The sequence below is a fragment of the Schistocerca serialis genome, chromosome 1 (genome assembly GCF_023864345.2).
Source record: "Schistocerca serialis cubense isolate TAMUIC-IGC-003099 chromosome 1, iqSchSeri2.2, whole genome shotgun sequence".
Lineage (NCBI taxonomy): Eukaryota > Metazoa > Arthropoda > Insecta > Orthoptera > Acrididae > Schistocerca > Schistocerca serialis.
In genome coordinates this window covers 1129416529-1129440683 of record NC_064638.1, presented here as the reverse complement: position 1 = coordinate 1129440683, position 24155 = coordinate 1129416529, and the positions used below count along the sequence as shown (strand labels likewise).

General features: G+C 42.0%; 1 protein-coding gene across 2 annotated transcripts in view; it reads right to left on the bottom strand.

The window, feature by feature from the left end:
* Positions 1–24155, bottom strand: part of LOC126417061 (caspase-6-like) — a 193710-nt gene that overhangs the window by 67840 nt on the left and 101715 nt on the right. The gene's annotated exons all lie outside the window — the stretch shown is intronic.

The window sequence follows — 24155 nt, the reverse complement described above, 5'->3', positions numbered from 1 at the left end:
GAGGCAAAGATGTTGTTGAATGGCAGGTGAGGTATGAGTGGCGGCAACTTGAAATTAGCGGAGATTGAGGCCTGGTGGATAACGGGAAGAGAGGATATATTGAAGAGCAAGTTCTCATCTCCGGAGTTCGGATAGGTTGGTGTTAGTGGGAAGTATCCAGATAACCCGGATGGTGTAACACTGTGCCAGGATGTGCTGGCCGTGCACCAAGGCATGTTTAGCCACAGGGTGATCCTCATTACCAACAAACGCTGTCTGCCTGTGTCCATTCATGCGAATGGACAGTTTGTTGCTGGTCATTCCCACATAGAATGCATCACAGTGTAGGCAGGTCAGTTGGTAAATCACGTGGGTGCTTTCACATGTGGCTCTGCCTCTGATCGTGTACACCTTCCGGGTTACAGGACTGGAGTAGGTGGTGGTGGGAGGGTGCACGGGACAGGTTTTACACCGGGGGCGGTTACAGGGGTAGGAGCCAGAGGGTAGGGAAGGTGGTTTGGGGATTTCATAGGGATGAACTAAGAGGTTACGAAGGTTAAGTGGACGGCGGAAAGACACTCTTGGTGGAATGGGGAGGATTTCATGAAGGATGGATCTCATTTCAGGGCAGGATTTGAGGAAGTCGTATCCCTGCTGGAGAGCCACATTCAGAGTCTGATCCAGTCCCGGAAAGTATCCTGTCACAAGTGGGGCACTTTTGTGTTTCTTCTGTGGGAGGTTCTGGGTTTGAGAGGATGAGGAAGTGGCTCTGGTTATTTGCTTCTGTACCAGGTCGGGAGGGTAGTTGCGGGATGCGAAAGCTGTTGTCAGGTTGTTGGTGTAATGGTTCAGGGATTCCGGACTGGAGCAGATTCGTTTGCCACGAAGACCTAGGCTGTAGGGAAGAGACCGGTTGATGTGGAATGGGTGGCAGCTGTCATAATGGAGGTACTGTTGCTTGTTGGTGGGTTTGATGTGGACGGACGTGTGAAGCTGGCCATTGGACAGGTGGAGGTCAACATCAAGGAAAGTGGCATGGGATTTGGAGTAGGACCAGGTGAATCTGATGGAACCAAAGGAGTTGAGGTTGGAGAGGAAATTCTGGAGTTCTTCATCACTGTGATTCCAGATCATGAAGATGTCATCAATAAATCTGTACCAAACTTTGGGTTGGCAGGCCTGGGTAACCAAGAAGGCTTCCTCTAAGCGACCCATGAATAGGTTGGCGTACGAGGGGGCCATCCTGGTACCCATGGCTGTTCCCTTTAATTGTTGGTATGTCTGGCCTTCAAAAGTGAAGAAGTTGTGGGTCAGGATGAAGCTGGCTAAGGTAATGAGGAAAGAGGTTTTAGGTAGGGTGGTAGGTGATCAGCGTGAAAGGAAGTGCTCCATCGCAGCGAGGCCCTGGACGTGCGGGATATTTGTGTATAAGGAAGTGGCATCAATGGTTACAAGGATGGTTTCCGGGGGTAACGGATTGGGTAAGGATTCCAGGCGTTTGAGAAAGTGGTTGGTGTCTCTGATGAAGGATGGGAGACTGCACGTAATGGGTTGAAGGTGTTGATCTACGTAGGCAGAGATACATTCTGTGGGGGCTTGGTAACCAGCTACAATGGGGTGGCCGGGATGACTGGGTTTGTGAATTTTAGGAAGAAGGTAGAAGGTAGGGGTGCGGGGTGTCGGTGGGGTCAGGAGGTTGATGGAGTCAGGCGAAAAACCTTGCCGCCACTCATACCTCACCTGCCATTCAACAACATCTTTGCCTCTGCACTTCTGCCTCGACTGACATCTCTGCCCAAACTCTTTGTCTTTAAATATGTCTGCTTGTGTCTGTATATGTGTGTGTGTGTGCGAGTGTATACCCGTCCTTTTTTCCCCCTAAGGTAAGTCTTTCCGCTCCCAGGATTGGAATGACTCCTTACCCTCTCCCTTAAAACCCACATCCTTTCGTCTTTCCCTCTCCTTCCCTCTTTCCTGATGAGGCAACAGTTTGTTGCTAAAGCTTGAATTTTGTGTGTATGTTTGTGTTTGTTTGTGTGTCTATCAACGTGCCAGCGCTTTCGTTTGGTAAGTCACATCATCTTTGTTTTTAGATATATTTTTCCCACGTGGAATGTTTCCCTCTATTAATTCATATCACTAATTGATATATATGTGGATATGTCAATTCAATACCTAAGGCACTTGACTATCATCGCTACCACAAGTCTCAGAAATGGTTTAGTATATGATGTTATGTCAATGGCAAAGCATAAAGTTATTAAAGCGCAAAAAGCTTTCGGGGGAAATTACGGTTGCTAAAATTAACACAGCTGCAACGAGAACAATCTCTCTAGAAATTTCTAAATCAGTAACTGAAAATCTGAATAGACTCTCATGAACTACAGATGGAGGCAGAAGAGTAGAAAGAGGTGAAGAATAATAATAAGAAGGAGAACAAAACACTATTACAAACGTGAGGATAGATAGTTAGACACCATGTATGTGATCAGCAAGAATGAACAATATATGCTATGTTCAACTTAGGTTGGAGTATAGATTTGGAATATGAAGCTAATACTCTTAAAAACTTCAAGTTGTGACAACTATCTGCCTAAAGAGAAGCAAGCATATGCTGAAATATTACGTATGAGTAATGCATATAGGAAACACAAGGACCATAAATGATAGATAAAAGGTTCTATAGGTAAGAAATATACAAATTGTTCTGGGTAACGACAAGCGCCGGCCTCATGATCAAGAACATACACTGACTACGACCGCACCACAACAGGAGTGGCCTCTAGCCGAAGAGAATATAAGCGCCGCTCCTTCCAGGTTCGGCCGGACTGTAGAAGACGCGCACTTGTAGAGAAAGACTAGAAGAGAGGCACTATAAAAGCCATGACTTGTGACCCACATTAACTTGTGTGATTAACTTTGTGAGATTGACATTGTATGCAGTGAAGGACATTGATTATTTGCATGTTGTCAACTGCTTGCAACAACTCGTTGTAAATACAAAGATTAAATACTGTCATTTCAATAACAGTAATGAAATCCATTAATATCGTTTGCTTGTATGTTGTGTAGCTATCCAAGAAAACAGCATCCTAGGCACCCTATAGGATACAAGAGGGCAGGATTCCACATTGGCAACGAGTTATCAGAAGAACCCAGTGCCTGGCGGCTAGCGAATTTTTTCTTCTTTCTGCTGCTGCCTTAATTTTGTCTTCTCTTTTCTTTACAGGGACATTTACTTGCTTTAACGGTTTCTTTTGATGATCATTGTTTTCAGGTGACCATTGCAGATATTTTCTTTTCTTTTGTACGTATTTTTCTTGCTTGCCTTGTCTGTTTCTTGCTTTTCTCTCTTCCAAAATGACCACCCCGACAATCCCACCCACTGCTCAGGCACCACAGTTGCAATCATTAGATGCAACACAGTTAATGCAGTTGTTTCAGTTCCAGACGCTGCATATATCTATGCTGCACAATACGGTGCAGCAGCTACTGGTTCATAATGCACGCCCGATGGACCAAGCACCACATACAGCAACAAATACTGCTATACTGCCTTTTCGATAGTTTCATGGACAAAAAGAAGACTGGCTCGAGCGCTTGTACCAATTCGAGGCACACACACACACACACACACACACACACATCAAAAACAGTTTTTCTTTACCCTGTTTCCTAAAACTCCTGAGGATAGCCGTTGACTGTGGATATTGTATCACAGGCACAGTCCATTTGACAGACAACCGCTGCCCCAACGGTAATGGCAGGACGTCGACTGCCGTGGGGACAGCCGCCGCAAGGGATAGAGAAGACAAAAGGGTAGCATTCATCATGCACGGGCATCTGCGGCAGAACTGGGTCACGCAGTAACTGGGGATCCTGACCAACATCGAGCTGCGCCTTTCAACACCAGCGCCTGATGATGCCGTGCCAAATCACGGACGACACGGCACAGCAGAGGGGCTGAAGGCAATGCTCTGCGTTGCTGCACCAGACTCCTTTCATTATAATGACCAATGGCATGACACAGTATCCTCCTTCACAATACCCACTATTAACATAACCGACCCTTGCATGACCTGTCGCAGTCGACAAGGTATCTGCTACTGCCCTTACTACCCGACCTAACTATCGCAGAGGTTTTTCTCCCTTGGCCCTTGTTTCGTCACTTCTTTCCCCTCTGCCCTTCAAGCCGCTTCACTTTGTTTGACTTTCAATGCAATCTATCTCCAGATGAGCATGTATTAATTGTTTACCTTAACCAGACGTACGCAAACATCGCAGTACCCACATCCTGCGAGACCTCACCTTAGGGAATACTTTCCCTTATGCAGAGATGGCAGATCTTTTGTGTTCACCATCATGCTCGGGTGGGCATGGAGGGCTCCACCTCTTAGTATCACATACACAAGGTATAAAGGGAGAGTGCACTGGTGGAGTTGTCACTTGTACTCAACCCGTTCATGTGAAAAGATTTCCGCCGTGATTGTGACCACACAACAGCAATTAACAGACTTTGAACGTGGTATGATAGCTGGAGCTAGACACACGGGGCATTCCATTTCGGAAATCATTAGCGAATTCAGTATTCCATGATCCACAGTTTCAAGAGTGTTCTGGATTGTTAAATTTCAGGAATTACGTCTCACCACTGACAACGTCGTTGGTGACAGCTTCACTTAACGAGCGAAAAACGGTTTTTGCGTAAAGTTGTCAATACTAACAGACAAGCAACACTGCATAAATTAACCGCAAATATCAATGTGTGATGTACGAGGAGTGCATCCGTAATGTCTTTAGAGCAAAATTTGGCGTTAATGGACTACGGCAGCATGCGACCGACGTAATTCCCTTTGTTGACAGCAGTCATCGCCTGCAGCATCTCTCTTGGGCTCGTGGCAATATCGGTTGGACGCTAGATGACTGGAGAACCGTGGTCCGGTCAGATGAGTCCCAATAACAACAATAGCTATATATATATATTAGAGGGAAACATTCCAAGTGGGAAAAATATATCTAAAAACAAAGATGATGTAACTTACCAAGCGAAAGCGTTGGAATCTTGATAGACACACAAACAAACACAAACACACACACAAAATTCAAGCTTTCGCAACCAATGGTTGCTTTGTCAGGAAAGAGCGAAGGAGAGGGAAAGACAAAAGGATGTCTGCTTGTGTCTGTATATGTGCGGATGGATATGTGTGTGTGTGCGCGCGAGTGTATACCTGTCCTTTTTTCCCCCTAAGGTAAGTCTTTCCGCTCCTGGGATTGGAATGACTCCTTACCCTCTCCCTTAAAACCCACATCCTTTCGTCTTTCCCTCTCCTTCCCTCTTTCCTGACGAAGCAACCGTTGGTTGAGAAAGCTTGAATTTAGTGTGTGTGTTTCTGTTTGTTTGTGTGTCTATCAACATGCCAACGCTTTCGCTTGGTACACTATCTCAGAAATGGTTTAGTGTATGCTGTTATGTCGATGGCAAATGGCAAAGCATAAAGTTATCAAAGCACAAAAAGCTATTCAGGGGAAATTATGGTTGCTAAAATTAATACAGCTGCAACGAGAACAGTCTCTCTAGAAATGCATAAACCAGTAACTGAAAATCTGAATAGACTCTCATGAACTACAGATGGAGGCAGAAGAGCAGAAGGAGGTGAAGAATAATAATAATAAGAAGAAGAACGAGACGAAAACACTATTAGAAACTACATTAACGAACGTTAGAATAGAGAGTTAGGCACCATATATGGGTCAGCATGTATGAGCTATATATGCCAGGGTCCCATCCTGTGTGTTCATCTAAGGCTGAAGTATACATTTGGAATACAAAATATGGGGGGGGGGTACCAGGTTTATCAAAGCTAATACTCTTAAAAGCTTCAAGTCCTGACAACAATCTACCTAAAGAGAAGCAAGCATATGCTGAAATATTATGTATGAGTAATGCATACAGGAAAGGCAAAGAACATAAATGATAAATAAAAGACCCATAAATAAGAAATTTAAAAATTGTTCTGGGTAATGACAAGTGCCGGCTTGAAGGTAAAGAACGAAATCACAGAGAAGGCTGTGAGACGTCAGCCAATAGTACGCTAGATAGGACCGTACAACGACATGAGTGGCCTCTATCCGAAGAGAATATAAGCAGCGCTCCTGTCAGCATCGACCGGACTGTAGAAGACTTGCACTTGTGGATACAGAGTAGAAGAGAGGCACTAGAAGAGCCGTAACTTGTAATCCATATGAACTTGTGTGATTAACTTGCATGGACATTGTATGCAGCGAAGGACATTGAATATTTGCATACCGCCAACTGCTTGCGACAACTCATTGTAAATACAATGTTAAGTATTGTCAATTCAACTGCTGTAATAAACTCCATTTACATGCTTTGCTTGTATGTTGTCTATCTATCCGAGAAAACAGCATCCTAGGCACCCTATAAGATACAAGTGGGCATGATTCCATATTGGCGACGAGTTATTATAGTTCAATTCTTTTATCTTGGCGGTTCGCACATGCCCTCCCAGACGTGGGAGATTGCTGCGTTGCCAGTTGTAGCGCCAAGAGAAGCAGCGCCATAGTATAGTATAGTTCGCAAACTTACGTTTAGGGGGGAGCGCGCAGTTTATGAAGTAAAGTCACCATGGCCGCATTAACCCTTTCGCTGCTACAGAGACGTGTTCCCCGCATTCCGGGATGTGCACGATTTTGTCATTATTGCACTGCTCACCTGTGCAGACACATGGTGTTTCGACTGCTTTGACATACTGTATCATTCGATTTCACAAAAACTAATTGGCTCAAAAATTTGATTTTTAAACATCTTCTTGACTGATGCCTTCCCCCCATAAAAGACTTAAGTTTGTTTCGATTTTCAACGCAGTTATTGTGCAGCATTAGATGTAGTAAACCATTGCACGAAATTTTGAAGAGTTTGCACAGGTAAAAATATACTTTCCGTATGGTCGATTTTAGTTGCCACTAGAAATTTCAAAAAATTACATTCAAACGAATAAAATTCATGAAGTAAGACACTTCGATATTGTTTTTAAATAAAGAAAATAGTAAGCACCAATCAAGGTTTGAACTCAGAACCTCTTGTTTAGCAGTCATACACTTTAACCATTATGCTAACGCAGCTCGTCGTTCAGTATGTGTCCCAGAGGACTTTAACATATCACGCAAAATACCGACAAACATTGTTGGTATGATTATGAATTACTCACATTTCGTCAAAGTGCAATAGAAAATAAACAATTACCGCTGTTCTTTATTGCGAAAAAGCAGTTAGTGAGGATGAAACAAACACCTTTCGTTGCTATCGCCTGAATTAGGAGGCTTATTGCTTTTTTGGTTTAATTAACTAATAGAATATGAAGCAAGTGGTATGAAGAATGCTTTTTCCAAACCTTCTATAAAAGGAAGTCTGCTATCAAGACATTGCTTTTGTTCAATTACTTTATTTATGACTGAACGTTTCTAAAACTGAAGACAATCGTCCGTGCTCTGCACTGCAGTTGAGCTCTGGCAACTTCGTTCTCTGTTCAGTGGCTGACTGTGTTTTATGACGTCAGATGCGCAGAACGAACCTAAACTCGGCTGCCGTCATAAATGACGCACACTTTAGAAGAACGCAGTGTCTGGCGGCCAGTGAATTTTTTTTTTCCTTTCTTTTTACTGGCGCCTTAATTTTCTCTTCTCTTTTCTTTGCAGGGACGTTTACTTGCTTTAACAGTCTCTTTTGCTGATCAGTGTTTTCAGGTGAGCGTTGCAGACATTTTCTTTGCTTTTGTTGTTGTTTTTCTTGCTTGACTTGTCTGTTTCTTGCCTTTCTCTCTTCCAAAATGCCCACCCCGCCTATCCCACCGGCTGCTCAGGCGCCACAGCTGCAAGCATTAGATGCAACACAGTTAACGCAGATGTTTCAGTTCCAGACGCAGCAAATCTCTATGCTGCACAACATGGTGCAGCAGCTATTGGCCCATGCTGCGCGCCCGACAGATCAAGCACCACGTACAGCAACAAATACTGCTATACCGCCTTTTCGACAGTTTCATGGACAAAAAGAAGAATGGCTCGAGAGCTTGCACCAATTCGAGTCACACACACACACACACACACACACACACACACACACACACACACACATCAAAAACAGTTTTGCATCACCCCGGTTCACAGAACTCCTGATGATAGACGTTGACTGTGGATATTGTATCACAGACACATTCCCTTCGACTGTTCAGAGATGTCACTAAATCCGTCCAAAGATGTAAACAACCATGCCTGAGCAGCGCCAATTAGACAGAGGGGGACCGACAGCCGATCAGTTCGAGTCATTCCACCTCGAAGGAGGTACACGGCTCGTTTTGTCTGTAGCTCAGCTATGTCTCAACAGTCAATACCGCAGAAAGATCACATCCGCACTGTTACTTTGTGTCCGGAAGGGCTTTCAACAAAGGAAGTGTCCGGGCATCACAGAGTGAACCAAAGTGATGAGTGATGTTGTTTGAACATGGAGGAGATACAGAGAGATAGGAACTGTCTATGTCATGCTTCGCTCAGACCGCCCAAGGGCTACTACTGCTGTCGATGACCGCTACCTACAGATTATGGCTCGGAGTAACCCTGGCAGCATGTTGAATAATACGCTTTTCGTGCAGCCACAGGACGTCGTGTTAGCCAGCTGGGTTGGCCGAGTGGTTCCAGGTGCTATAATCTGGAACTGCGTGACCGCTACGGCGCGGGTTTGAATCCTGCCTCGGGCATGGATGTGTGTGATGTCCTTAGGTGAGTTAGTTTTAAGTAGTTCTACGTCTAGGGGACTGATGTTCTCAGAAGTTAAGTTCACTCCCAACATCCATTTCACTCCCGACGTACGTGGCGCGGTCTATCTTTGCAACCATGACACCATGCAGCGTAGTACAAATGGGCCCAGCAACGTGCCGAATGGACCGCTCATGACTGGCATCACGTGCTCTTCAGCGATGAGTGTCGCATATACCTTCAACCAGATAATCATCAGAGACATGTTTATAGGCAATCCAGTCAGGCTGAACGTCTTAGACAAAGTGTTCAGCGATTGCAGCAAGGTGGAGATTCCCTGGTGTTTTGGGATGGCATTATGTGGGGCTGACGTATGCCGCTGGTGGGCATGGAGAGTGCCGTAACAGCTGTATGACACATGAATGTCATCCTCCGACCGATAGTGCAACCATATCGGCAGTATATTTGTGAGGCATTCGTCTTCATGGACAAGATTTCGTGCCCCCATCGCGCACATGTTGTGAATGACTTCCTTGAGGATAATGGCATCACTCGACTAGAGTGGCCAGCATGTTCTCCAGACATGAACCCTATCGCATATGCCTGGGATAGATTGAAAAGGGCTGTTTATGGACAATGTGATCCACTAGCCGCTCTGAAATATCTACGCCGAATCACCATGGAGGGCTGGGACAATCTGGACCAACAGTGCCTTGATAAACTTGTGGATAGTATGCCACGACGAATACAGAACGTGCTATTGGGTATTAGAGGTACGGATGAGTACAGCAATCTAGACCATCACCTCTGAAGGTCTCACTGTATGGTGGTACGGCATCCAATATGTGGTTTTCATGAGCAATAAAAATGGCTGAAATGATGTTTATGTTGATCATTATTCCAATTTTCTGTACAGGTTCTGGAACTCTCAGAACTGAAGTGACGCAAAACTTTTTCTGATGTGTGTATTTGCTCACAACGTACCAGGGGCGTCGACTTACAAAAAATATTTGGGGGGGGGGGGGGCATACTGTGGTCTTGACCCGCAAAATTTTCTAAATTTTAAATGAAAAATAGTGAGTTTTAGAGTCATATGATCAACATTAGAACCCAGGAAAACTGGACTCTCGATGATTCGGGCACTGCGGGAAAGTTGACAAGCCTGACACATTTTTTGGCTTTGAAAGAAGAAACAACATAAACACGCTCGGTATTTTCGTGAAAAGCTAATTAAATTTACAGTAATAATCATGCTTATAGACTATTACAGAGCAGTGAATATATAGCTTTGAAAAGGTTGAAATTATATTTAAATAAATCTTAAACTACCATTAAAAGAATAAAAAATAAAATATTGCTGTCGCATAGTAATAGCACATTGATTAATAAGTGAAATAGCTAATTTAAGCTTACTTTGAATAAGGCTCAGGGTTCATTAAACAAAAACAATATCTCAGAGTTAATGCTTTAATACAGTTTGTAGGGAAGCAGCCTACTCACGCCATATAAAATTCATATGCTTACCATTATGTGCCAGCTAGTCTGCTCTAACTAGCTATGACATCACGAATGTTGTGTAATACCTTAAAACTAAAGTAAATAATCGGAAAAGTTGATAGCATATCAGGAATGATGCTAAAATGATAATGCTTTAAGTTTCAGTTTAGTAACTTCAACAGTTTTCTAAATTTGGACGTTTTACGTAAAAATTATCGGCGCAACAGGAAGGAGCTAGAAACTTCAAAATTTATTTTCGGATTCGTTTTTCATTGTAATTTAATGGAAACCACATGCTGGATCTCACAAAGTAATATTTTGGTTGAAATTCATGATTTTCTGTTTTTGTGTCCTAAAAGTTCGGAAGCAAGATATTTTAAGTAAGTGAGTAGATAAAGCTAGGATGTTTAGATTTAGGTAGAATGGAGATACGCTATAATAACAAAGATGTGAGAAGTTTCAAAAAGGTAGCTATAAAACTATAGCTGTAGCATCTCTCCAAAGGGCAAGTTCAGAGCTCATCTATTGCGTGCAGTACAACTGAAATAATTCTCTCGCCAAAAATATTTAACCTAACGACATTAGAATTTTGTTATAGATACTTACCTGTGTGCTGATTGCACAATTAAATCGAGAGCTTCATTGGCCTTCAGCGAATGAAGCAATTAATTATTTAGTAACTTGAAGAGGTGTTTTGCTAGCCCAGCAGCTAGTCAGTAAGGCAAATGTTGTCAGCTGCGCCTTCGGCGGTCCGCACCGCGGCTATATAAATAAGAGTGTGCAAGCTAGAGTCAGGCCCCCCCCCCAAATTCTGTAAGTCCCTCCAGATCCTTGAGTGTCATGCACTCCGCCTCGCCTTCCGTATACGCCTCCCGTCCCCCACGCGGATCCTCTATGATCTCATTCCTTTCCCCCATCTGCACCTATTCCTCGAACATACCCACATCCTCTACACCTCCCGCCGCCTTGATCCCCCTCACCCCCTGGCTGCTCCTCTCCTCTCCCATCCCCGCCCCTTGCCACGTCTTCACTGTTGTGTCCCCCCTACACTCCATCTCTACACCCTTCATCTCCTTTCCCAAGGTGGCTTCCATCAACTCCCCCTCCCGGATGATGCCCTCTCTCCCTCCATTTATCCCTCCTATCAACTCTGATCCTCACTCCCCCTCCCTTTCCTCTGTCCTTTTCCCGGGTTCCCTCTCCCCCCCCCTTCCATCCTCTTTTTTTCCCCACCTCCCCTCTCTCTGCCCCCTTCTCTCCCCCGAGTCCTTTTGCATTTCCCTCCTCTGCCTCTTCTCATTCCCTCTCGCGTCTGCCCTGCCCCTCTCCCCCTTTATGAGTCCTCTCCCTCCTTGGTCCCCCCCCCTTTTCGTTTTTTCCTTCCTCCCTCCTTGTTCTTCCCCCCTCCTCGAGGTACCCCCCCCCCATCTGCCTTGGCCTGGGAGTGTCATCTTTGTGCCGCTGTTTTTGTGCAGTGTTTTACAGTGAGTGTTTTACAGTAAGTGTTCCGTGTTGTGTTTTTTTTTTCTTTTTTTGGGACGTGCTGCGAATGGCCATCATACTATCGCTGGGTGTGCTTTTTATCTCTTGCGAACAGAAACCAGACTGTCGCCATGTTTTTTAAATTGTGTGTGTACTACGTTACTCGTCTGATTCCTGTGTCTTTTATTAACATTGCCAACCCCTTTTACTTTCTGTTTTAACTTTCAGCATTTTTCCGTCATTTTACGCTTTAAGTCATCGTTTTATCGCCTGTTTTTATTGTTTCTTTTCTTCTTCCATTTTTTTAAAAAACAGTCTGTAGGCTGTAGAGCAGTGTGCTAAGCTGCTGCCAGCCCGCCCCCTTCGGGGGAATTGAAAATCAATTAAAAAAAAAAAAAAAAAACTAGAGTCACGCCCCAGTTCTCTTCTAGATTCGTATCAGCGTGCACTCCGTGTCAGAAGCCACCACGTTGCGTTTGTGCAGTTGCCAGGAATAGCCTTGGATGCCGTATTATGTAACTCAGTATGCACGTAACAATGAGCTCGCATTGGGGTAAAGAGTTAATAACGGAACGACTCCAGTGATTTAGTCTCAGTTTGCATATGTCATATTTTCTCGTGTCGCTGCAGGACAGACTTTCTACCATTACTAGCATGGCGTTTGATGAGTATTAACATCAAATTTTGGCGAGCATTCACTTTGAACATTTATGTCAATAACAGTTATTGAACAGTTTCGTTATCTAGGGATAATATGATCCGCACAATAGACTCTGAACAGCTCTGATAGAACAATAGCTGATATGGGTAATCATTTGTCTGGAATTTTACATTTTATCGTTTTCAGAGTATAGTGAAAATGGTTATAGTAAACTGCATTTACTATGATTCCCAGACATCCTAAATCCCCAAAGTAAATGAACTTCAATAATCAATAATTTTTATTTTCCATCAGAGTGGGCACAGTGAACTATAATTACAGGCATCACGTTTTTGCTGATCACTTTCTGGTTGCCAACATTGTAGTTAAGAGAGCCTGTGTTGAGAACGAAAATACAAAAGAAATAGAAAATATATAATAATAACTTCATTTTCCACTCCCCCACCCCATAAGTTAATAAAGTTAATACAGTATGCCTAATACTTTCAGTCAAAAAGTATGTAAATTTCAGGTTTTAATTGGGTCTTACACCCTAAAAATATTTAAGCATTTGAAAATAACTAATACCATACTATAGTAATATAGTACTAAACTAGTATTAATATTTCAAAACTGAAAATTTAACATTATGTATGTATTTAATTATCTATTTTATACATATTTTTAATATTGCTCTAAATGCCATTATCAGGGCTAGAGCATCTTTAGAAAGGTTCAAATGTCGACCGTTCGGCTGGATTACTGAATCTGAAGTCGCTGATGACTAGTCAGATATCCAATTCATCCAAAACAGCCAAGTTCTTCAGTTGCTTCTGTCTCATTGTTGATCAGAGATATGGCTTCAGACGTCTAAGGGTGCCAAATGACCATACTGTTGTTGCTGTCATTATTGGAACTATTTGGAAACGCTTAGTACACTCACTACGTCACAACATTTCTCCAACTGCAAGTTTTTGTGTAATGTACTTTCTTACATCATGCATGTTTTTTAAGCCCAGTTGTTTTTTATTAGCAATATTCAAGTGTAAGCATAGTCTCTCAATGTCTAGGTCATTTTTGAAAAACTATTGATTTTTCAAAATTTGTTTCACCTCTGTTTACTAAAAGCAAGCACTCTTTTTCAACTGCAATGACCTGTGTGAGTCCAGTTGAAGCAAACCGCTCAGTAATGCAAGATTGCACTGTTTCACAAACTTCAGTGTAAATAGCTTTGTAGTATTCCTTTGGGGCTTTAAAAGTGGGCGGTGTGCTTTGTTGTTTTCATACTTCTTTGGTATACTTCGATTCCGAGGAAGCGAAGGATCATCAACTTGTGAAGGTTCTTCTTTTAAACACAATTCCCAAAAGTGTTCAAAACTATCACGCCTTCCATTCAATATACAAATCATGCCCTTATATATTTTTTCCAGATCAGCAACACTTAAATGAGGACATTGAATTTTTTCATTGGCATCCTCTACTGGGTGCATTGCATGGCAATAAATATGTAAAAAGAAATAAACCTTGAACTGTAACATTGAGTCAAGGTAGCCAGCAGATTTCTAACCTGCCTCTGTTTTGTCCTCAGCAGAAAATGTTTCAAAAAAACTCTAGAAGTTCTTCAATTGTTCTCAATATTCTCGAGACACTAGAAGCTCGCATAGTCCATCGAGTCCGACAAAGGTATCGTAGACCAGCTTGGTCGTTGGCGCTCTTACAGAATATGCTTCTGAAAAGTCCCATCCTTTTGTTGGATTCCATTATGGTGTTTAAGTTCTTGGCTAAAGCCATAATAGCCCTCATAGATGTAAGATGGTGGAGACTGTATACAACTGCCAAGTCTAAACTGTGAGCAGTGTAGTGCACACAACGTGCTTTTGGTTGCATATCCAAAACTAACTTTTTTTAGTGCTTTGAAGTTACCACTCATATTCGAGGCACCATCATAGCACTATCCTCTTACGTTATGCATTGACAAATCAAGACCAGCCAAAAGTCTTTTAAAATACTAAACAGAGTTTGTGATTCAGTGTTGGGGGTCTTGTATAAGCCAATAAAGTCTTCATCGATGATTAAGGAATCATCGACAGTACGGATACAAAATTACACTGGTTCGTGAAGCGAAAAATCATTTGTTCCGTCAACCATAATAGAAAAGTGTTTAGTCTTCTTGATTAAAGCCAATACCTTTCTCAACACAGACTTTCCTAGTAGATCAATGACCTCATTTTGAATATCGTGGGACATCCACTTATACCCCGAACGCCCTAACCAATCTTTAAACTCGCGCATTTCATTCTTTCGGAGTTCCAACAATTGAAAAAAATTCAGAGTTTACATCTTCATGCCCTCTAATTTCTAGTCCTTGGCATAGAAATTGCACGGTAGTAAAAATTTTCTCAAGAGCTAAACGCCCTTTCATCATATCACTGTCTAACTGTTCATTCAATTGGGAGGCCACACATCGGTTAGTGACAGAATTTAGTTGCAGAACACCTTCTTTATGTGTAAACGTGTTTTCATGAAGACGGAATTTTTCCAAAGGCTTTCCCCAGTTAGGAAACCCTACGGAAGTAAATGCATCTTCTTTTTTTTTTTTTAAGAAAATTGTAATAGATTTTTAGAATCTGCTCTTTGCAGGTTTTGCAACAAACTTTTTCGGTAGATGCTTCATATTCTAGCCATGTCTATTTGATCAACCAAGACTTCTGAAATGATCTTCCCTCACGATTGTCCAGGTTTCGGATATGAACAGTTCTCGCCTGAAGATGATGAAGCAATTGATGTCAACAGCTTCTAAGGGCGCCGTTTTGGTAACAAATTTATCCATTGCAAACTTAATTCACAATACACTAAGAGACTGAAGTAAATCTGTAAAATATAGTCATATAAAATACTCCACTAGACACTAAAGTCGGAATACTAAACACGTTTGCAAAGTTAGTTTTGAAGATGCAAAGTTAGTTCTTTTTGCTGATGATACAAGTATAGTAATAACATCCAAAAACCAAGAACTAAGTGATGTAATTGTAAATAATGTTTTTTAACAAAATTATTAAGTGGTTCTCAACAAAAGGACTCTCTTTAAATTTTGATAAAACACAGTATATACAGTTCCGTGCAGTAAATGGCACAACTCCAGTAATAAATATAGACTTTGAACAGAAGTCTGTAGCAAAGGTAGAATTTTCAAAATTTTTAGGTGTGTCCATTGATGAGAAGTTAAACTGGAAGCAACACATTGATGGTCTACTGAAATGTCTGAGTTCAGCAACGAATGCTATTAGAGTTATCGCAAATTTTGGTGATAAGAATCTCAGTAAATTAGCTTACTATGCCTACTTTCATTCACTGCTTTCGTATGGCATCATATTCTGGCGTAATTCATCGTTGAGTAGAAAAGTATTCATTGCTCAAAAAAGTGTAATCAGAATAATTGCTGGAGCCCACCCACGGTCATCCTGCAGACATCTATTTAAGGATTTAGGGATCCTCCCAGTAACCTCACAGTATATATATTCTCTTATGAAATTTGTTGTTAATAATCCAACCCAGTTCAAAAGTAATAGCATTGTGCATAACTATAATACCAGGAGAAAGGATGATCTTCACTATGCAGGGTTAAATCTGACTTTGGCACAGAAAGGGGTAAATTATACTGCCACAAAAGTCTTTGGTCACCTACCGAACAGCATCAAAAGCCTGACAGATAGCCAACTAACATTTAAAAATAAATTAAAAGAATTTCTAGATGACAACTCCTTCTACTCATTGGCTGAATTTTTAGAAAAAAAAAAACTTAAACATTAGTGTCATGCAATATTTTGTGTAATGTAATATCTTGTACAGACATCTTTTATTAACCTGACACCTTCCACATCATTACGAAGTGTCATATTCATGATCTATGGAACAAGTATTAATCTAATCTAATCTTTGCAGCATGCACTGAACGAAACTATCCACACTGAATGACTGCGACAGCAGGGTGGGCTTTATATAGCCGCAGCGTCATAATGTCTCGAAACATCAAGGCGACGCGAGGCGGAGGGTTCGAGGCGCTTCTGCTCCAGTCCTTTTGATGTCGCTGTGGTCGGGGCGCTGGTCTGCTGGTGCCAGACTTTCCCTGAAGATTCGCGCACCATGACAAATTCTAAGTGTGCCCGCAGTACCGTAACACTATCATGATTCACACCACTCGTTTTCAGTTAACCTGCTTACTACCATAATTATTTGTTTTTACTCATTACTGTAGGTATTTTTAAAGGTAACTATCGTCAAACAAGGTAAATAAAAAATTCCAACATAATTTTGTGATTTTACAAAGCATAATATAACTAATAATTTTCTTAAATTATTGGGGAGGGGGGGGGGGTGGCAGATCCCAGTGCGCCCCCCCCTCCCCCAAAAGAATTTTTGAGGGGGCTTGGCCTCCCTCAGACCCCATGGAGTCGGCGCCTGTGCCAGGTACTGTGAACAGCCATTATTTCCTATCCACAGTAAGAAGTGCAGTGTTCTGAGTGAACTTGCTTATGAACAAGTTATTGATTCGCTAACTAACTATTATGATGAACAAGTGAATGTGGTAGCAGTTAGGTATCAGTTCTTTAATTGTAAAAAACGGTCAGAACAAACATATTGCGAGTGCGTAACAGATTTGCAGGGTATGACAAGGAAATTGAAATTCAAATGTGTTCTCGGTGCTTTATATTCACATGTTATGGTGCGTGTTGCAATGGTGTACAATGTACCTGATGTCAAACTGAGATGGCAGATTTTGAAACTGTATGATCCATCATTTCAGCAGGTAGTGCAAATATTAGATCAGTGCGATTCAGATGCATTGTCAGCCGATATTTTTGAGCAGCCACCTATTTGTCGGGTTGAGTCCCTTGTTTGTGACTGGTCCATTCGACATTGGTGGCGTGCGCTCGCCACACTGAGTAAACAGCCCTTCACGCCGCGTAAAAGTTCCTAAAGAGGCGGCTACACAAGCGAACAGAATTAAGTCTTGCCCTCCGTGTTATTCACGGCACAAACCCCAAGACTACCCTCCCGACAAGCTCAGTGTTACGCTTGTGGCAGGAAAGGACATGTGCAATCTGTATGTTTGCAATGGAATGAAGATATCAATTCGGCCCACTGACAAAAATCTCGTCACAAGGTCCATGTCATTAATGCAGTATATTCAAAGTCTGCATCAGGGGACAAAGTCTAGCTGAACTTAAAGAACTGCAGGATAGCGGAGCTATTGCGCCCATTTCAGTTAGTCAGTGGGCAAGTCCATTGGTGCTGCTCCCCAAACCTTCAAGTCGCGTTCGCCTCTGTGCTGAGTTTAAGCCTACAATAAACCCACAAAGTGTGATTGGTATGTATCAACTGCCACCCCAGATGATCTCATGGACATATTAGGCGCTGGACGGTACTTTTCAAAAATTGATTTGTGTGATGCATGTCTTCAAATAACGCTCGATGAAGAATCTCAAAAAGTGTGTGTAGTGAATACTCATCTGAACTTGTTTAAATATTTGCGTTTGCCTTTTTCGGTGCTTCCCCACCTGCAGTTTTCCAAAGGTGTTTGGAACAGCTGACTGCACAAGTGCCAATCTGTTCCAACTATTTGGACAACATTGTCGTAGCAGGTCGTACACTTTAAGAACATATTGCAAATTTGGGTGCTTTGTTTCGTGTGTTATCTGATGCAGGATTAAAGTGTAGACAGAACAAGTGTGATTTTTTTAAACGTGAGTTGGAGTATTTTGGTCATGTCACAGACAGTCAAGGTGTACATCCACTACAGTCGTATTTGTTATCCACATGAGATTTACCAGTTCCTCGCAATGTTACAAAATTGCAGTCACTCTTAGGGAAAATGAACTATTACATTCAGTTCATGGCTCATATCGCGGCCCCACTGCTTCGCTTGTGTCGAAAGAATGTCCCCTTTGTTTGGACAGATCTGCGCCAAGAAGTTTTTCAAAAACTTAAAGATGCATTGCTCAGTGATGGATGCTTAGTTCACTTTGGTCCTGAAAAGCGAGTTGTCTTGCAAGTTGACGGTCCCTCTTACGGAATCGGTTCAGTGTTTTCGCACAGATTTGGTGATGAAGACAGGCCTATCGCTTTCGCATCAAAAATGTTGTCCAAAGCTCAGTGTAACTATTCACAAATTGAGAAAGAGGCTTTGGCTACTGTGTACGATGTCACCAAGTTCCACCACTATTTATATGGCAGAAAATTCTACTTAGTTATGGATCACAAGCCTTTGTAGCCCTTGTTTCATCCGACGAAACCGGTTACTGTACAAATTGCCCAAAAATTGCAAAGATTCGGTTTGTTGTTGTCTCAATACCAGTACGAGATTGTGTATCGTCCAACAGCTCAACATGATAATGTGGACGCACTTTCACGTCTTCCGATTGGCCCCGATACAGACTTTGACGCTACTGCTACATCTTGTTGCCACATCGATGCTCAGGGTTCTAAATTGCTTCCATCTTTCCCACTAAACTATAGGAAAATTTCATAGGCCACGGAAGTTCATTCAGATTTGAACATTTTGCTCACATACATTCACACATTGTGGCCTCGTTCCTTGCCTGGCATAAAGAACTTTGTAGTGCGCCGATAATTTGCACGTCGACATAGCCTCGTTGTACAGAAAGGTGTGATTCGTGTTCAAATTGACAGTGGACAGTCATCTGTGTTGATCCCTAAAGCTTTGCAAAAAGAAGTGTTGCAGTTATTTCACAAATGACACTGGGGATTGTTCGTACGAAACAGTTTGCGCTTCGATACTGTACTTGGCAGGGTATGGCCACCCAAATAGAAGAGATGACGTCGCAGTGTCATGCATTTGCGGAAAATCAGTCCGCTCCGCCAAAAAAATTCTCTGCTTTGCCTAAGTCGCAATCGTCATGGCAACACGTGCACATAGATTTTCGGTACCTTTTTGGAACACTTGTTGGTTGGTTGTGGTCGACTCGTACAGCAAGTTTCCTCTTGCTGTGCCAATGAACTCCACAATATCACATAGCACAATTCAGGCGGTGGCCTCTATTTTCTGCCTTGAAGGTACACCTGGAGTAATAGTGTCAGACAACGGACCTGAGTTCATGTCAAATGAATTTGAAACTTCCTGTGAAGTGGATCGTTCCATCCACAGACAAACGGCGGAGTGGAACGTTTTGTCAGAACCTTCCAGCAGCAGATGGCCAAACTTCGCTCTGCACACACCAGGGATCAAGCGTTGCATCAGTTTCTCGCCTCCTATCGTTCGCACCCTCGAGATGGACCATCGCCGGCGAAATTACTTCACGGCCACTGGCATCAGACACTGCTCCACCCTCCTCAGCATCGTGCTGCATTATATTCTCTTTTAGAGGATTTTAAGCGGCAGCAGATGCTGGGCACGAGGCGAGATTATTTGTCGACTTGGCGCTTGCACGTACCTTACTTCGGGTCCAGATGGCTTGCAGCACCATCAAAATCGACTTCGCCTCTGTCACGTGCAGGATGATCTATCAGTGTCTCTTTCCCCAGATTCAGGGATCCAGAGGACAGCTCGGCCACAGCAGCCGCCACAAGGCGTCATCACAACACTGCAGGACGACCTCATGGATATGGAGCCTTCGCCTCCTCTCGTTCTACCGATGGAGCTGGACCCGTCCACACCGCAGCAGTCACCATCTTCTTCATCTGGTTATGGCATCAGGAGGTGGACACATACCCTTCTGGTCGTTTTCCGGGGGACGTTGACTAGGACCGCACCACAACAGGAGCGACCGCTATCCGAAGAGAATATAAACGCCGATCCTGCCAGTCTGGGCTGGACAGTAGAAGACACGCACTAGTAGAAACGGACTAGACGAGAGGCACTAGAAGAGCCGCAATTTGTGACCCATATGAACTTGTGTGATTAACTTGCATGGACATTGATTATTTGCATGTTACCAATTGCTTGGGACAAATTATTGTAAATACAAAGTTAACTATCGTCAGTTCAATTACTGTAATAAACTCCATTAATATGATATGCTTGTATGTTGTCTAGCTAACCGAAAAAACAGCACCCTAAGCACCCTATAAGATTCAAGTGCGCAGGATTCCACAAAAATAGTGTCTGCTTTAAGTAGTATATGTAATGCTGGTGAAGGCATCGATGCTCATCATAAAATACTGAGCACTCGACCTCTGGAGTATACATGCTATGATGACCCAAATAAAATCATAGAATATCTACATCTACTAGCAGCATCAGCTGAAGCCGTGACTACAGCGCGAACATATGAAATTATAGCAATAATTGCAGAGCTTTGAGAAAGACAGATCCTCAAGTGGCTACGGCTTTGGAGACGACCGTTCATGATCTTCACAAGTCTGTACACAAAACATTCCCCCATAGACATGTTATAATATAGGGTTTACACATCATATTATGACGTTTTGACACCTTATGGTAGGCTGATCTCGTTGATATGAATCAGTAATCACTATTGACTAAATCTAGAAAATATATTTAATGGTTATAGATAAGTGTTCAAATTTTGAATGGCCCTGCCTATGAGGACAAAGACAGGAAAGGAGACTGCAATGGTGTCTGAATGATTGCTGCAGATGGGGATAAATCAGTGTCCTGACAATCTGCAAGCTGACCATGGAGGCGAATTTTATATGTCAAGTTAGTACAAAAATGTTACGAGATAAACCACTACTTGACAATCTCACACATGCAAGCAAGTATTTTTGATTGTTTGAACAGGATTTTAAGAAGCTCTCGTGGACGAGATTTAATCTTCTGGGGTCATACAAATGGTTAGACAGTCTCCTACAAATAACTGAGTAGTATAATCGAACTAGACATAAGACAATTAAAATGAGACCTCTTGCTGTACATGATAATGGGTCTCTAAATATAGCTTACAGCCGTATTAAGATGGTAGATTTACGCAAGCAGAAGTAGAATGTGGGTGATTTGGTGCATATTTCGAAATACGAACCCTGCATTTGAGACGTTTTACCTACCAAACTGGTCAGCACAGACATTCACAGTTTGGAAAGTGCAACATGCAAACTGAAGAACTTACTTTTTAAAGGACAGCAAAGGTGATAAGACCACTGGAAGATTTTACACAGAGGAATTAGTGAAAACCTCTGAATCACAAATGTCACTACAGTGCGTGTTATAAGGCATCGAGGGAATGAGGCTCTACTGAAGTGGCTCAGCTTCCCATCAACGCAGAACAGTTGAGTGGATGTTCACAATTTGGTACATAAACAGGACACATAAATCTCAAACTATATAGTAACGTGAAATGACAGCTCGTAAGCACACCATAGATAGTGGTGGTAGTGTTATTCTCAATAAGTTACCACATGATTACAGTTACTGGACACAACTACTATGGACCTGAAACGAAGCTGAAAAACCCGCTATCTTGTGGTGATAAGGGAATTAACATACTAGACAATGCCTGAAAGGAACATGGCACTGCTAATGCTACAAATAAAGATCCTCATGCTGCAGATCGAATATTAGCTAATAAAGCTAGTGTAATATCTCTTTACATTCTACTAATTATCCCTGCACAATTCTATGAAAGAATTACGTTTCATACTTGACCATCTATACACTCGCAGAATCGATGCGAAAAGTAGTACAGTACTATTACTATTCCATGAGCGCATAATTACTCTTTGTAATATTCTCTCTGGTGTGTGTTGGAAGGACTTCTAGGATTTTCTCCGTGCCCCGGAGGAGCGGTACCTACAGAGCTAATGTTTAAGCAGGCTGAAAAGAATTTCTGGATAAACCATTTGTCAAAGCATGAAGATCGAAAACTAACATGGGAGGAAAAGATTCGACTAGCACTTGTCAGTTTGACTGAAAATGCAGCACAACGGAAGTTGACATATGATCAAAGGATACACCGGATTCAGACATTTCATCTCGGAGAATAGGTTTTATTGAGGTGACACCTGCATTCCTCGAAACTGAGAAAGAACACCAACAAATGGAATCTTATATATACCGGACCATATGTTATTGTCAGTATACCAAATCCGGTATCGTACTTGTTGGCCTATTCCGATTCAAAAGGGGTAAAGGGTTTAGTCCCGCATAATGGTATCAAGAAAATTTTTGAAGGATCTTAAAACCTCGACATTGGACTTAAAGAAGAATCAAGAATGGATTTTTATGATTATTTGAGTGAATATATATAAATCTATATATTTATGTGGTTGATAGGTTAAGAGACAGTGAGATTACTCCTGTGATAGTTTAGTATAATCTTTAGAATAGGTATCAGACTATAGCATTTGCTAGTGTGTGTACGTATTGCCTATAAGTAACAGCCACAGGGAGTGTTAATGTGTTACTTAAAGTGCAACTATATTCTCTCAAGACATAACAAACATATGAACATGTCGTGTGAAACTTTAAACGTAGTCATTATGTATGGAAGTACATTGAAGGCAGGACGCGCGCTGATTGTGGTAAAAACAAGTGAAGTGAAACTGTAGCCGATAATATCACCGCTACGAACGGTTAAAGAAACTCGCTGGTCGCGCGAGAGAAAATTTATTATATTTAAAAGTTCTCATTATGCATTCATTTTCAGTTGAATTAATTTAAGAGTTTTAATTGAATATTTAAGAGTTGGGTTTCTTGTGTTTTCATATTATTGACATGATTGTTGAAAATATGTTTTCCATTAATGTTCATGAGAGAATGACAAAAGATTCTGCGAGTGGATGATGAGCTAAAGGAGCATACATCACCATTAATGCTGTTTATTTGCAGGTGGATCTGCAGATCAAATAACGATGGTAACAAAGATTAAAATATTTAAGATATTTGTACTGGAAGAATATCATTTTATGTGTATTCGATGTCACATGCCTACATTTTAAAATTTTCCTCGTGTATGAACTTGAATTTTATCCATAATTTCGTACTTGGAAACAAAATTCGGATAGATTCAGTGCCTTACTTCCACCTGAACTACATCAAATCGAAGATTAGAGTAAGAAAATCTGTGGGAGGAATACATTCGGTACGTGCGACAGCAAAATTAAATTAACACAGTTTCTTTTGCAATACTTTGGACGACCCGCAGTTGTGATTCAGAACAACTTCAGAATTGAGGACGACAATAAAATTCGCGATTTTCAGGACTGATGGATATTCTAGTCTAGTACAGATGGAAGAATACATGAATCAATTCAGACTTTGAATTCAACGATGAAATACGGACTTCAGTGGCTTAATCCACTCTCTCCCAGGGATTTATTCAGCAGAACCTTTTCTCATTCCACTTCAAACGTGTTCCATGTTCACGTCCCTGACCATCTGTTCCTGAGACCATCTTGCTGTTTCTACGGTAAATTACCAGCTTCTGTCCTGTACCGCCACTCATCACCTGTCCTCCGTACCGCCTCCACCAAATGCTGTACGTCACCTACCCACTGTCCGTACCCAGTGTTCCTATTTCATCGGTTCCACTACGAGATCTCCGCCAACACCGTCGAAAGAAGAAATTAAAAAATTTTTTTTTAAACACTGTTGTAAAGATTTTTTTTGGCTATGAGGCACTTTTCTATCTACCTCATCTATCAAATTTTTATACATTTCAAAATCACTTTGTTTAGGCTTTCCTATCGTCTTTAATACCTGAGCCGGGGTCTAATCTTCCGGGTTTTCCAGGGTTTCCCTGTGAAGGCCAGCTCCCAAATGGGTAGACCTTTTCCGTGATCGTACTGATTTATATCTTCCCTGGTTATGTAC